Source organism: Anolis sagrei, chromosome 2, assembly GCF_037176765.1.
Source record: "Anolis sagrei isolate rAnoSag1 chromosome 2, rAnoSag1.mat, whole genome shotgun sequence".
NCBI classification, from domain to species: Eukaryota; Metazoa; Chordata; class Lepidosauria; order Squamata; family Dactyloidae; genus Anolis; species Anolis sagrei.
Genome location: NC_090022.1, coordinates 67758763 through 67773454, shown reverse-complemented (window position 1 = coordinate 67773454; position 14692 = coordinate 67758763). Strand labels below are relative to the sequence as shown.

Sequence of the window (14692 nt, the reverse complement as noted above, 5' to 3'; positions counted from 1 at the left end):
ATGCAGTCATGCAGGCCACATGACCTTGGAGGTGTCTGTGGGCAACGCCAATTCTTCAGCTTAGAAATGGAGATGAGCACCAACCCCCAGAGTCGGACATGACTGGACTTAATGTCAGGGGAAAACCTTTACCTTTAACCTATACCTACTTGGACAATATTGATGTATTTCAGAATTCTGCATAAGGGATGCTCAACAGGTGTTCATCTTGCAACTCTAATGTCTATGTGAGGAATCTTGTTTCAGTCCAAGGGGAAAAAGCTGTATCCAAACTACACAATTATCACAGTGTGATATGATTTCAAATGCAATGGCTCTGTCCCACAGAATCCCTGTGTTTAGAATTCCCCGTTACAGAAATCCAGGGCTATAATTCAGGAAAATGGATTAGTTCACTGTAGCAGAAAATTCTAGGTACTTCACTAAATTACAGATCCTAGGATTTTAACAGCTGCGGCAGTTAGTGAGGTATCAGGTTGCTGTAACTGAGAGGTATGGATACACCCAGAGAAAACATTCATTACGTAATCAAACTTAGATAACTCAGAAATGGCTGTATTCCTTTATTTCATCCTGAAAGATCAATCCTTGAAGACTCCCAGCACCTACATCTGAAACTGTCTGAAGCACTCGTTAAGGCTTGCCCAGCTCCGCACGGTGTTTCATTAGAACTTCAAGAATCCATCTCCTCTATCTTTCATCACCCAAGCACAAAGAGAATATCAAAGCATTTTAATAGCCAGATCGTTTTGAGATATCATCAGTCTCAGCTATTTGCTGTAATAGAAATTCCTTATAAGTGATTTTGCTAATGAAAAATGGTTTGTTCAGTGCCATAAAGGAAAGAGGGCGTCCTAAAGAATAAACAAGCAAATAAATGAGAACGGATTAAGCGACCAAGGACAAACTATTCATCTCATGGACCAGCAAGATGTTGTCAAGGCTGGCAAAGGAACAACAATGATCCACTGCACCAAGCTAACAAGATTAGTCCAGTCCTCCAGTGCCAACCATTAATAATTAAGGAATCAATCCACCAGCTATTGTGCTTCATTCAGCTCAACAGGGTTAAGGGCTTGTAAAGTTCGCAGAAGTTGAGTACCCATTTGTATCTTGGACACTGTAAGAAACATTTCACAAATCTATGAAATGCCAAAACTTCCATAAATGTAAGTGCCTGCAGAGTTTTTAACCTGGTAATGAGAATAAACTGTCAACTTCAGAGGGCTTACTTGCACTGAGAGTTGCCAGTTAACAAATCCCTCTACTGATGGGAGGAGGAGAAATCTGATACAGTCGGCCTTCCACATTTGTGGGTTTAACTTTTCTGGATCTGACTATGTACAAATTTATACATAGCTATCAAGTCTTCTCTTCTGCAGGCTAAACATGCCCAGCTCTTTAAGCCACTCTTCATAGGGTTTGATCTCAAGAGCCTTGATTATTTTAGTCGCCCTCCTCTGGACACATTCCAGCTTATAAACATCTCACTTCAATTGTGGTGCCCATAATTGGACACAGTGTGATCACATGTGTGGTTTGACTAAGGCAGAATAGAGGGTTAGCATGACTTCCCGGGATCTAGTCCAGGCACCCTCAAACTGCGGCCCTCCAGCAGTTTGGGCCTTCAACTCCCAGAATTCCTGACAACTGAACAAGCTCGTTAGTGCTTCTGGGAGTTGGAGGCCCAAACAGCTGGAAGGTCGCAGTTTGAGAAGGCCTGATCTAGACACTATACTCCCATTTATGCAGGCCAAAATCCCATTGGTTTTTTAGCCACCACATGACATTGTCCACGAGGACCCCAAGATCTTTTTCACACATACTGCTGTCGAGCCACACGTCCCCCATACTCTATCGTTGCATTTCATTTTTTCTGCCTAAGTGGAGTATCTTGCATTTGTTCCTGTTTAACTTCATTTTGTTAGTTTTGGCCCATCTCTCTAATCTATTAAGATCATGTTACGTTTCATGTTGCGTTTCCAAGCACAAAAACAATGATTTTATTTGAGCTGAGATTATTCCTGACTCTACAGCATGAAAATCCTTAGAGTTTGGAAATGCTACATTTTTGACCCATACCTCCTGGGATACTTAGGATTATCCACCACAAAAGTAACTTTCCAAGCTCTGGACGTCCTTGTTCCTCAATCCTAGATCAATAAGGCTCAATGCTTTTGGTCCCAAGAGGAAACACATATTGCAACGTTAATTATTTATATTCTTACAAACATGTGAACATTTTATATTAAGAAATTTAAAATGAAGGAAGCCATATCTTGGAATGATTTGAATCTATCAACTACCTACAAGTTTATTTTAGTTGATGGCTTTCTTTTCTGATCTAAACTACTTTACACATTTTTCATTTGCGCAAAATTTGTACACCTCTCTATGTTTTTGGTGCTGAGGCAATATATTTTCTTTAATTGTTAACATAATTTAATTTCACGGAAGACAACACTGAACTTCCCCCACAATTTATCATCCCTAAAGGAAGATTAGTCTTCTCATAAACTGCAAGTCAGAAATTTGGAATGTACATGACTCAAAAGCTACCCTCTATTCTGGCCACTGACCCTTGCAAAATCTTTTCAGATATGAAATACTGAAACAGAAATATATTCCTAAACAAATGCAAAAGCCTGGTCTTCTAATACTCCATGATACTGAAAACAATATACACAGATGTTACAAAAGCATTATTGCCTCCAGTTCCTAGGCTAGCAGATTCAGCCCCTGCGTGAATCTGGCCTCTATTCATGTCAAAGATGTGACTAGCACTAATTTGACAGGTGCTGCAATCTTCAATTCCTTCTCAAGTTAGCAATGGAGATCCTAAAACCAATAGTACCAGCTGAATGACAAACTCAGCAAATCAGTATGGGCAACGTTACTATTTTACCTGCCTTTGCATAGGTCAGTGGTTCTCAACCTTCCTAATGGTGCAACTCCTTTTGTGGTGACCCCCAACCATAAAATTATTTTTGTTACAACTTCATAACTGTAATTTTACTACTGTTACAAATTGTAATGTAAATATCTGATATGCAGGATGCATTTTCATTCACTGCCATTTTGGAGTTGTAGTTGCTGGGATTTATAGTTCGCCTACAATCAAAGAGCATTCTGAACAACACCAATGATGGAATTGAACCAATCTTGGCACACAAAACTCCCACAACCAACAGAAAATACTGGAAGGGTTTGGTGGGCATGGACCTTGAGTTTTGGAGTTGTAATTCACCTACATCCAGAGAGCACTATAGATTCAAACAATGATGGATCTGGGCCAAACTTGGCACAAATACTCAATATGCCCAAATGTAAACACTGGTGAAGTTTGGGGAAAATAGACCTTGACATTTAGGAGTTGTCGTTGCTAGGATTTATAGTTCACCTATAATCAAAGAGCATTCTGAACCCCATCAATGGTAGAATTGGGCCAACCTCCCACACAGAACCCCCATGACCAACAGAAAATACTGTGTTTTCTGGTGGTCTTTGGCGACACCCTCCCCCCAGGATCCCGACCCCCAGGTAGAGAAGCACTGACATAGGTGGATTTAGTAAAGGTAAAGGTTTTCCCTTGACATTAAGTCCAGTTGTGTTAAACTCAGGGGGTTGATGCTCACCTCCATTTCTAAGCCGAAGAGCTGGCATTATCCGTAGACACCTCCAAGGTCATGTGGCCAGCATGACTGCATAGAACACAATAGGTGGACTTTGAATCATAGAATAATAGAGTTGGAAGAGACTACATTGGCCATCTAGTCCAACCCCCTGCCATGCAGGAAAAGCACAAAGTACTCCCAACAGATGGCCATCCAGCCTCTCTTAAAAGTCTCCAAAGAAGGAGCTTCTCACTACAAGTACAGAGTTGCCTGAAGGCAGATGAAGAAGGAAAAGACCTCAGGCAAAGAAACAGTTACATCAAAACAAGGGATTTTGTGCTAGTGTAATTGCCTGCAGGACCCCAGGGAGCACAAAGATGCTGTAGTAAACATTATTTAAGGACCCTGTAGACTTTTATATTATCACAATATACCCTCAACATTTCTGACTGGAAAACAGAATTAGTAAGGTAGTTTCAACTTTTTCCATAGAAGTATGCTTGTACAACTTGGAGGATCGCATAGGCAATATGTAAGGATTAGGAAAACAGCACTCTGATTCAAACAGGAAAACTGTATTTGATCTATGCGAACTAATCTGTTTCAAAATCATAGAATGTTTCCTTATCCTTCAATGTTAAGGTTAAATTGAAGCACAGTTTCAAAAAAATATTTTCCTGGTGTGCCTTATCACCTGCCTTGAACTGGATTATATGAGTCCACACTGTCAGATCTGGGATCAGATCTTGGGATATAGGGCAGTGTGACTACCTTAGAGTAGACTGCTATAGTCAGAGGCATTTGGAAACAAAACCTCATCGCACTAGCAACTTAGAAAAGCAAAGTCTTAATTCTGTTCAATGCTTTGGCTAATACCAGGGTTGTAATCATGATTTTATCTGAATTGTCACAGACCTCATCTAGAGGCCATGGGACCAAGCTTTCGGGACAGGGCAATGAAACGGCAATGGGAAAGATGACAGAGCCAATTGGATTTGATGCAGATGGCTAGGACGGTTTTAAATGGTGTTATTTTAAATGGTGTATATTAGTATTTCAATAAATGTTTTTAATGTTTATGTATTGTATTCAGGCATTGAATGTTTGCCATGTATATGCTGTGCTCCGCTCTGAGTCCCCTTCGGGGTGAGAAGGGCGGAATATAAATGTTTTAAACAAACAAATAAATAAATAAAACCACTGAGCTGCTGAACTTACTGACCGACAGCTCGGCAGTTCAAATCTGGGGAGCAGGGTGAGCTCCCTCTGTTAGGCCTAGCTTCTGCCAACCTAGCAGTTTGAAAACATGCAAATGTGAGTAGATCAATAAGTACGCCAGCTCTTCGACTTAGAAATGGAGATGAGTACCACCCCCCAGACTTAATGCCAAGGGGAAACCTTTACCTTTATTAGACCTCATCTTCTGCACTGAACTTCATTATATGAGTCTACACTGAGTGTACAATGCATTACAGCAGTGGTTCTCAACCTGGGGTCCCCAGATGTTTTTGGCCTACAACTCCCAGAAATCCTAACAGCTGGTAAACTAGCTGGGATTTCTGGGAGTTGTAGGCCAAAAACATCTGGGAACCCCAGGTTGAGAACCACTGCATTACAGGGTAGTGTAGATGTGGGTATACTTACTAAGGACCTGCTACAAAATTCATAGCAGTAACCCTACATCTGTGACAACTATGATTGTCTACTTATTACAGTCAGAAAGCTTGACATATCTAACTCAACAAACTATAAAAATAGGGCAAACACAATAAGCACACAAGCAACAGTTTAGCAAGCATTTCTCTACAACCTCATTTTCCCCTTTATCTTATTCATGCGGAGAAACTATTCAAACATGAGTATGCCAAAGAATAAAAAAAGAAACAGAGATAATTCAACAGTAGGTCTCCAATGGATTACAAAAGAGAAGAATGTGTGATGGATCAATTATGAAGTTAGTTACTCTTATTCAGTTCATCACTCTTAAGTCCTTTTTTCCCCTGTGGAGAAATCTAGAGTGTCAACTTCAGAGCCCTTCTAACTCCTGCCGTTGTTATGTCAAATAAAAATAACATCACCCAACAGGCAAGTAAACAAAATCAATGAGAATGAATTCAGTTCTTTTCCACCTTTTTATTTCGAAGTACTCTAATTAATCTACCAGGAGTGTGTGGAATTGACATGAACTGCACTCAGCTTCACTTCCACTGGAGCAGAAGGTGCTTTTGTGTCTCACTGAAGAACATCTTCCTGTTGCTTGTGCAATAATAGAAGTGCTGGGAAGGACACTAACATGCCTACTGCTCAGCCTGAATTATAAGAAATAATGCAAGGAAAAATGCAACTAGAGTGATAGAGAGAGAACATAACAAGGATGAATTCACAGGACAAACTGAGTGTGAACTATACTCTCCTTATGCTACTCTATGACCGTAATAATGAAAGATTTGATTTGAGTGTGAACCATTATTTCTATATATCCATCTAGCCTACAAAAACAACTTCCTGGGGAAAAAACATAGTGAACCAATTCCTTTGAAATTGGAACAAAGCATTAACATTAAACCTGCTTACATTGCAGTAAATGACGGTTCAAATGAACAGAAACTACACAGGGTACAACCTTCCTGTAGCAAAGAGGACTGACAGCTTTCTGGCAATCTCAAACACTGCCTTACAGTCCAGTTCTAACTCAAAAGAGGTTTTGGTTGTAGGGGATTATGAATAGACGGCAGCTTCATGTGCCAAACGAACAGCCCGTACACTTGTGTAACCTTGTCCTGCTGGATGAACTCGGAGCTGCTAACAAACGGCTCTGCTGGCTGAGATCCCTCAGAAGATGAGCAACAAAATGGGTGGCACAAAGGAGGGGCCAAAGGACCTTCCACACAGCCATATAACCCAGAATATCAAGGCAGATAATCCACAATATCTGCTTTGAACTGGTTTATCTGAGCCCATACTGCCATATAATCCAGTTCAATGTGAATTTTTCACAGCTTTGTGAAAGGGCCCCAAGTTAGGCCAGATCCAGACTTCGCCCAACCCAGGAACACAGTCCATGCATCGGCACAAAGTCAGGCCAAGGTCCTCCTAAATAATTCCCAAAGTATTTATGACTGGAAGGGTTTGGAATAAATAACACAACTTTAGTTGGCTCAGGGTCTGCTCAACTGGACCACAGACACCTGTGAGTTAGGACTGAGGTCAGGATGGAATTCTTGTAGTGCTAACAACTCAGTTCTAGAATAACTCATATGGCTTCCTATAAACATGTGGAGATGCTGTATCATTCTAAGAAGGAGGGATGAACCATCACATTTTGTTTAGTATGCAACTCATTTTCGAGATACTGAATACAAGCCCTTAAGGGAGAAAACAGAGCTTCAATTTCTTCCCTTCAACATAGAAAGCTTACATAGAAAAGGGTTTTGTTTCTTTTCGGAGTGAAGGGTAGACAACTTGAAGGGAGTGCTGAAACACATAAATCCTCCACCTCCAACCTGTTGTACAATTCAAGAAGAGATGCACCGTGTTTGAGTCTGAATATACAGTTCTATGGAGTATTACTGTATAAGTCAGTAGTTCTCAACCTGTGGGTCCCCAGATGTTTTGCCTTCAATTCCCAGAAGGCATCTGCCTTCAATTCCCAGAAATCCTAACAGCTGGTAAACTGGCTGGGATTTCTGGGAGTTGTAGGCAAAACATTTGAGGACCCACAGGTTGAAAACCACTGGTATAAGGTAATAGGATCATGAAGAAAACCAACTCAGTAACAGTTTCTCATAGCTTCTGGTAAAGGTAAAGGTTTCCCCTTGAATTAATTCTAGTTGAATCTGACTCTGGGAAATGGTGCTTATCTCTATTTCTAAGCCAAAGAGCCGTTGTTGTCCGTAGACATCTGTCAGAATTTTTTTGGAGTTGAAGGCATGATTGCATGGAGCGTCGTTACCTTCCCACCAGAGCAGTACCTATTGATCTACTCACATTTGCATGTTTTCAAACTGACTGGCAGAAGCGGGGGCTAACAGCAGGAGCTCACCCCATCCCACAGATTCAAATCACCAGCCTTCTCGTCAGCAAGTTCTACAGCTTAGCAGTTTAACCTACTGCGCTATCGTGGCCCCAGCCAGAAAAGTAGGCACAGCCAAATGGTGTATGTGTATACACATCTGCCTTTAAGTTGCCTATATTGAGCCTCTATGAATTTCATAGGGTTTTCTTAGGCTAAGAATACTCAGAGTTGATTTTGTCAGTTCCTTCCTCTAAAATATAGCCTACAATAGCTGGTATTTTTAGTGGTTTCCCATCCAAGTACTACTCAGGGCTGACCCTGATGGACCATGGTGCCTTTAAGAAAGGGTCCTCAACCTGTGGGTTCCCAGATGTTTTGCCCTTCAACTCCCACAAATCCTAACAGCTGGTAAACTTTCTGGGATTTCTGGGAGTTGCAGGGCAAAACACATGGGGACACACAGGTTGAGATCCACTGCTTTAAGATATGTAGGATGTTACAGCCACAGTACAGTTGGTGTTCTAAATACCTGATTAGTATGTGGATGGGATGCCACCTGTGAGTATCAAGCATTTTAGGTAATGTTTCAGAGGAAAGCAACATAATTATTTGCTGAAGGAAACCTATGAAATGCATAAGTTTGCATAAGTCGACAGGTGGCCTCAAGCCAAATGCTAGTCTTGTTGGAAACACAATCTCAGCTGTGACCGGCCCTGAAAATATGTTCCCTATATAGGCCGGGAATAAATCACAACTCCTCCAAAATTTAAGAACCATATTAACCTATCAGTCTCTAAACAAATGGGAAAATTTCCTTTAAAACACTTGGCCAATGGGGTTAGAGCAGGCATTGGCAAACTTCAGCCTTCCAGGTGTTTTGGACTTCAACTCCCACAATTCCTAACAGCCTACTGGCTGAATTGTGGGAGCTGAAGTCCAAAACACCTGGAGGGCCGAAGTTTGCCCATGCCTGGGTTAGAGGTGTTGAGTGTTGAGTCCTCTTTATATATCACACACAACTACAGGTACACAACACACACCTATATAGGCTCTGAACATCCTGGACTCCTATAGTTTTTGAAGCTGATAAATAGTCAAATGAAGACATGGAATGAATTGAGGTGAAACACTGCAGATTGTCAGCAAGTTATGATAAAATGCTTAAAGCCATTTAAATAATCTCTGGATCTATCCAAAATTCTCTTATTTTAAATTATTATACCAGCTTTGTTTTTATATGTTTTTTTTTAAACCTATTGTTTTAATCAGGCCCACATCCATCATATGCAACAACCCATAGCTGAACATATTTAGAAAAGTGTTCCTCCTCATCAAGTGGTTTGCTTAGGATTAAGTTTTCCCTACATAATTATGAGAAAACTCACATTGATCTCTCACTGACATATCCACTATGTACTCATCATACAACTCAATGCTTTATTGTAATTCACTAGAGAGAAAAATAACAATTTCCCCAAATGAATGTTGCGAGTTGTGCTCACTGCATTCTATATGAGTAACATGTTTGCTATGGTAACTGGCAGCAGTGAGCCCTGAGAACCAAGTCAGAGCAAAAACAATACCTATGCAGAACCGCACACTTCCTAGTGAAGAATTTCATTATCAGGATTCGACTTTTCAGCAGAAGCAAAGTTATCAGCTCCACCTACTGAATACTTTTAAGCTTTTCTTATGATGACCACAAATTTTCTTCGAATAAGATATAATCATTCTGTAAACAGTCACATGGGAAATATTGAAGGCACCACTCTGGACTAGGAGAGGCCTAGCAAACAGAATGGATACATACACAGCAGGCATGGGCCAACTTGGGCCCACTCTCCAGGTGTTTTGGACTTCAACTCCCATCATTCCTCACAGCCTAAGGCCCCTTCCTTTTCCCACTCAGCCAATTAAGAATGTTAGAATGTTGAGCTTGGCCAATCAGAAACCACATGCAAATTAGCAGGTCAAGGTAGCTCATGTATGGGCCAACTTGGGCCCTCCGGGTTGTTTTGGACTGCAACTCCCACCATTCCTCACAGCCTCAGGTCCCTTCCTTTTCCCCCTCAGCCGCTTAAGCTATTCAGAGGGCCCAAGTTGACTATCCAGAGGGCCCAAGTTGGCCCATGTGTTTCTCTTGACTTCAAGTTGATCCATGTGTTTCTTCTCCCCCCCCCCCCCCCGCAGGGGCCCAAGGCTGTTAGGAATGGTGGGAGTTGAAGTCCAAAAAAATCTGGAGGGCCCAAGCTTGTCCATGCCTGCCTGATATACTGTACAGCCATTCCCCGAATTAAGAACAAGACAGGTTCTGTAGGTTTGTTCTTAAGTTGAATTTGCATGTAAGTCAGAACAGGTACATTTTAAAGTGCAACCCCAGCCAAATATATACCTTTGGATAGCAAAGGGAAGGGTTAACACTCCTGTGAAGTTTATTTTGCCGTTTGTATCCTTATCACCTCACTTTCTGTCACTGTGATCATTGGATTTTGGGAGGGGAAAGGCTTGTTGTAAAAGCAAAGATTGGTGGAGAAACCTTTTTTTCAATAATAATAACTCTTTCTGGAGTGAATTTTCCCTTCTTAGGGGTAGATTTCTCTCACTTCCTGTTGTCTCAGGACACTAGACAGTGGATCCAATTTAAATCCAGTTTCTGCCTCCTGTAGGATTCTGGGGCATGTAGTTTAGGGAGAGGCCTTTAAATTGCTCAGCTAGGCCTCACTGAACTACAAGCCCCATAATTATGCAGAAGGCAGAAACCGGATTTAAAGTGGATCCATGCTCTGGTGTGATGAGGCTCTTGAGTCACATTCTTAACTATAAGTTGTTTGTAAATTGGGTGTTTGTAACTCGGGGGACTCCCAAGTGCAGCACCAATGACTTCAGGTGCATTCTGTGCAACCAACCAAGCAAAGGATCTGACTATTCAAAGCCAACTTTCCTTGGAGGCAGCAGGGAAGGAGAGGAGGCTGGAAAGTGAAAAAGGCCTGCCAAGCAGAGGGGAGCAGGGTTGTGTTCCAAGAGAGTCCCGGAGGAGGAGGAGGAGGAGGAGGAGGAGGAGGAGGAGGAGGAGGAAGAAGAGGCATCAGAAGCCATGGGGTATGAAGGGACCCAACCATTTGGAAGCTGTTACCAAACTTTCCAGATCAACAGAGGGCGGAAAGCCAGGCTGATAGTTTCTCCACCAGCCTCAGAGGTGGCAACGTGCATGGTGCTCTTGATAGGAATTTAAAGATCACCTACCCCCGCCATTTCGAGGGGTGTGGGAAGGAAAAGCCTGTGTGTGTGTGTCTTTAAAGATTCTTCAAGTTATTAAGGGGGTAACGACCTGTCAACGGGGCGGGGCAGGGCAAGAGCGCACTGCTCCAGAAAGAAGTTTCCCCTTCCCCCGAAGTTACCTTCTCCCTCCCTCGCGAATTAGAAAGAGAAAGCGCCTCAGAAGTGGATTGGAGGGAGTGAAGGAAGGAAGGAAGGAAAGAGACAGAAAGAGAAAGAGGGAGAAGAGTGGGAGGCAAGGAAAGGAAGGAAGGAAGGAGAGAGAGAAGAGTGGGAGGAGAGGAAAGAATAGAAGGAAGGAAGGACAGAGAGAGGGAGAAGTGAGAGGCTAAGAAAGGAAGGAAGGAAGAAAATAAGGCAGGAAGGAGAGAGAGAGAGAAGGGTGGGAGGCGAGGAAAGGAAGTAAGGAAGGAAGGAAGGCAGGAAGGAAAGAGAAAAGGGTGGGAGGCGAGGAAAGGAAGGAGAAAAAGAGAGAAGAGTGGGAGGCGAGGAAAGGAAAGAAGGAAGTTGAGAGAGAGAGAGAGGAATGGGAGGCTAGGAAAGGAAGGAAGGAGAGAGAGAAGAATGGGAGGAGAGTAAAGGATAGAAGGAAGGAAGGCAGGACAGAGAGCAGGAGGAGAGGTTAGGAAAGGAAGGAAGGAAGGAAATAAGGCAGGAAGGGGAGAGAGATAAGGGTGGGAGGCGAGGAAAGGAAGGAAAGAAAGAATGCAGGAAGGAAAGAGAGATGGGTGGGAAGCGAGGAAAGGAAGGAGAGAGAGAAAGAAGAGTGGGAAGCAAGGAAAGAAGGAAGGAGATAGAGAGAAGGGTGGGAGGTGAGCAAAGGAAAGAAGGAAGGAGAGAGAGAGGACTGGGGGGCTAGGAAAAGAAGGAAGGAAAGAAGGAAGAAAGGAGAGAGAGAAGGTTGGGAGGCGAGGAAAGGAAGGAAAGAGAGAGAAGTGTGGGAGGCAAAGGAAGGAAAGAAAGGAGGAAGGAAGGAGAGAGAAGGGTTGGAGGCGAAGGAAAGAGAGAGAGAAAGGTGGGAGGCGAGGAAAGAGGAGGCGCAGCCCAGAGGGAAAGGGACCCCCACGAAGGCAGCGCCTCGCAACTTTGCGCGTTGAGAAACAGCGCCCCCTGCCGGCGGCGGCGGGCAGCCCCTCCCTTTCTCTCTTCTCGCTCTCCCTCTCTGCGCCTTCCTTCCTTCCTTCCCGTCCGCGGGAACTTGCGCGCAGTTGGCGCTTGCACTGCGACTGCGGCGGCAAAGGCAATGGCAGGGGCTCCTTCTCCGAGAAGCGCTCCCTCCCTCGCCTTCCTTCGGCGCCCCTCCCTTCCCTGCCTGCCTGCCTCCCGCCTGGCTTCGGCTGCTGCTCTGGCTGCTGCTGCTCCCGCCCTCCTCCTCCTCCTCCGCCGCCGCCTCCCGCATCAAACTTCAGGAACCGAAAAAAAACCCTTTCCGGCGCGGCAAAAGGCGCGCGGCTGCTGCCCTCCCCGCCAGGCCCCGCTTTGCCCCTCCGCCTCACCTCCGGGGAGTTTTCCCTGCCGTCCGCCTCCTCCTCCGCCACTGCCGGGGCTCAAGGCAAAGCTGGCCGGCGCTCCGCTCGCCGCCTCATTCCAATATGGCACGGCCGGGGCCCCAGCGCATGCGCCCGCCGCCTCCCTCCCTCTCTCCCTCCCAGGCCCCCTCCCTCTCTCTCCCTTCCCTTCCCTTTCCCTTCGCTCCTGGCGGCTTTTGGGGCGCAGCGTGGAAGCCAAAGCAGGGGGAGGAAGAGGGAAGAGAGAAGAGAGCGGCGCCTTGCTTGGCTTGGCTTTGCCTTGCCCACCCGCCCTTTCGCTGTGGCAGGGAACCCCGGCCCGGCCAAACTTGCTCCTCCGCCGCCTCTCCCTCTCTCAATCTCTCTTCTCTTTGGGGCGCGCCGTCTCTTCTCCCCCCCCCCTCCCTTCCCCGCGAGGCGCGCACCTGCCTCAAGTTCCTCCCGCGCGCCGCTCAAGGCGCGTGGCAGCCGGGCGGGCGCGCGTGCGTCTGTCTCGCGCTCGCTCTCTCTCTCTCTCTCTGTCTGTCTGGCTTCGGTGCAGGAGGCGCTCCGAAAAAAGCAAAGCAGCAGCAAACAGCAAGCAGCGCGCGCGACCTTCTCTTCTCCCCCAACGTCTTGGCATCAAGAAAAGGGGGCAAATGGTGGAGAATGTAGTCCCAACCTTCCAATAAGGTTGGGACTACATTCCCCAACATTCCAACCCCGATAATGAAACTCTGAACAGACCTTGGCCAAAAAAAAAGCTACGACCTGAAGTCAATTTGCATCTACAACAGACCTTGGGCCCTCGGGGTGTTTTGGACTGCAACTCCCACCATTCCTCACAGCCTCAGACCCTTTCCTTTTCCCCCTCACCCGCTTAGGTTGAGGGGAAAGGAAAGGGCCTGAGGCTGTGAGGAATGGTGAGAGTTGCAGTCCAAAACACCCCGAGGGCCCAAGTTGGCCCATGCACGAGCTAGCTTGACCTACTCATTTGCATGTCGTTTCTGATTGGTCAGCTTCAACATTCTAACACTCTTAAGCGGCTATTAAGGGGCCTGAGGCTGTGAGGAATGGTGGGAGTTGCAGTCCAAAACACATGGAGGGAAGGCCTAGGCCTGATGGACACTCAGGAATGAGGCTTTGACTTGTTCTTCTACTGGAAACCCGATTTAAAAGGGGAGAGGAAAACAACAACTTCGGTTTGCAAAGCCCTCTTTTTCTCCCTAAGGAAGGCTTTGCAAAACCTCCGCGCCCCGGGGTGGAGAGGATCCGACGGAGAACTCCGAAGCCCTCCTTTTCCTCTCCCTCCTTCGCGGAGATCCCGAAATGGATGCGGGGGGAGCGCGTGCGCCTCGCGCGACGGAAGGGAAGCAAGAAGGGATGGCGGCAAAAGGGAGGAGGAGGAGGAGGAGAAGCAAGAGGAGGCGGCGTGGAAGGGATTTCTCGCCTTTTAAAAAGCGGGGGGGGGGGGGAAGGAAAAGACACCCCACCCAGGCGGGTTATTCTGATTGGTATGAGAATGCGCATCTCTCTTGGTGGGGCGAGCGAGCGAGCGAGCGAGCAAGCAAGCAAGCAAGAGAGGCGGGCGCGGGATTGTGCAACCCGGGAACCTCCTGACCAAAGCAGGCGCCTCCTTGCTTGCTTGCTTGCTTTGCAACCGGAGTCCTCCTAAAAGCCAGGCGAGCGAGTTTGCACGCCTCCTTTCTTTCCTTCCTTCCTTCTTTCCTCGGAGCCCAGCGCTAGTTACTTGCCCGAGCGGCATTTTGGGGAAACTACCCGCCACCTCTTCCTCGGGAGACCAGGACGAGAAAGAGGGGAGATGCACCCACCCGGGTCTCGGTATCCGCGTGTCCTTAGCTATCCGCGGCTTGAAAACATTCCAAAGGATTCCGCAACACTGGCTTGCTGTGAGTTTTCCAGGCTGCGTGGAATCCAGAAGCATTCTCTCCTGACGTTTCGCCCACATCCATGGCAGGCATGGCATCCTCAGAGGTTGGGAGGTCTGTTGGAAACTAGGCAAGTGAGGTTTCTATGTCTGTGGAAAGTCCAGGGTGGGAGAAAGAACTCTTGCCTGCAATGTTTCAATTGGCCAGCTTGGTTAGTATTGAATGGCCTCGCAGCTTCAAAGCCTGGCTGATTGTTGCCTGGGGGTATCCTTTGTTGGGAGGTGTTATCTGGCCCTATTTGGTTCACGTCCAGGGAGGGAGAAAGAGCTCTTGCCTGCTTGAAACAAGTGTGAATGTTGCAATGGCCATCTTAATTAGCATTGAATGGCTGCGCAGTTTCAAAGCCTGGCT

At 45.8% G+C, this 14692-nt stretch overlaps 1 protein-coding gene across 3 annotated transcripts in view; it reads right to left on the bottom strand.

The window, feature by feature from the left end:
• Positions 1–13181, bottom strand: part of SFMBT1 (Scm like with four mbt domains 1) — a 107203-nt gene extending 94022 nt beyond the window's left edge. For 2 of the 3 annotated variants that reach the window (XM_067463598.1, XM_060765888.2), the window contains exon 1: positions 12402–12518. The gene's annotated coding sequence lies outside the window, so the exon portion shown is untranslated. Of the gene's footprint in view, positions 1–12401; positions 12519–12838 lie in introns of those variants that run through there. The other variant, XM_067463599.1, reaches the window with a different exon arrangement.
• Positions 13182–14692: the final 1511 nt, after the last annotated feature.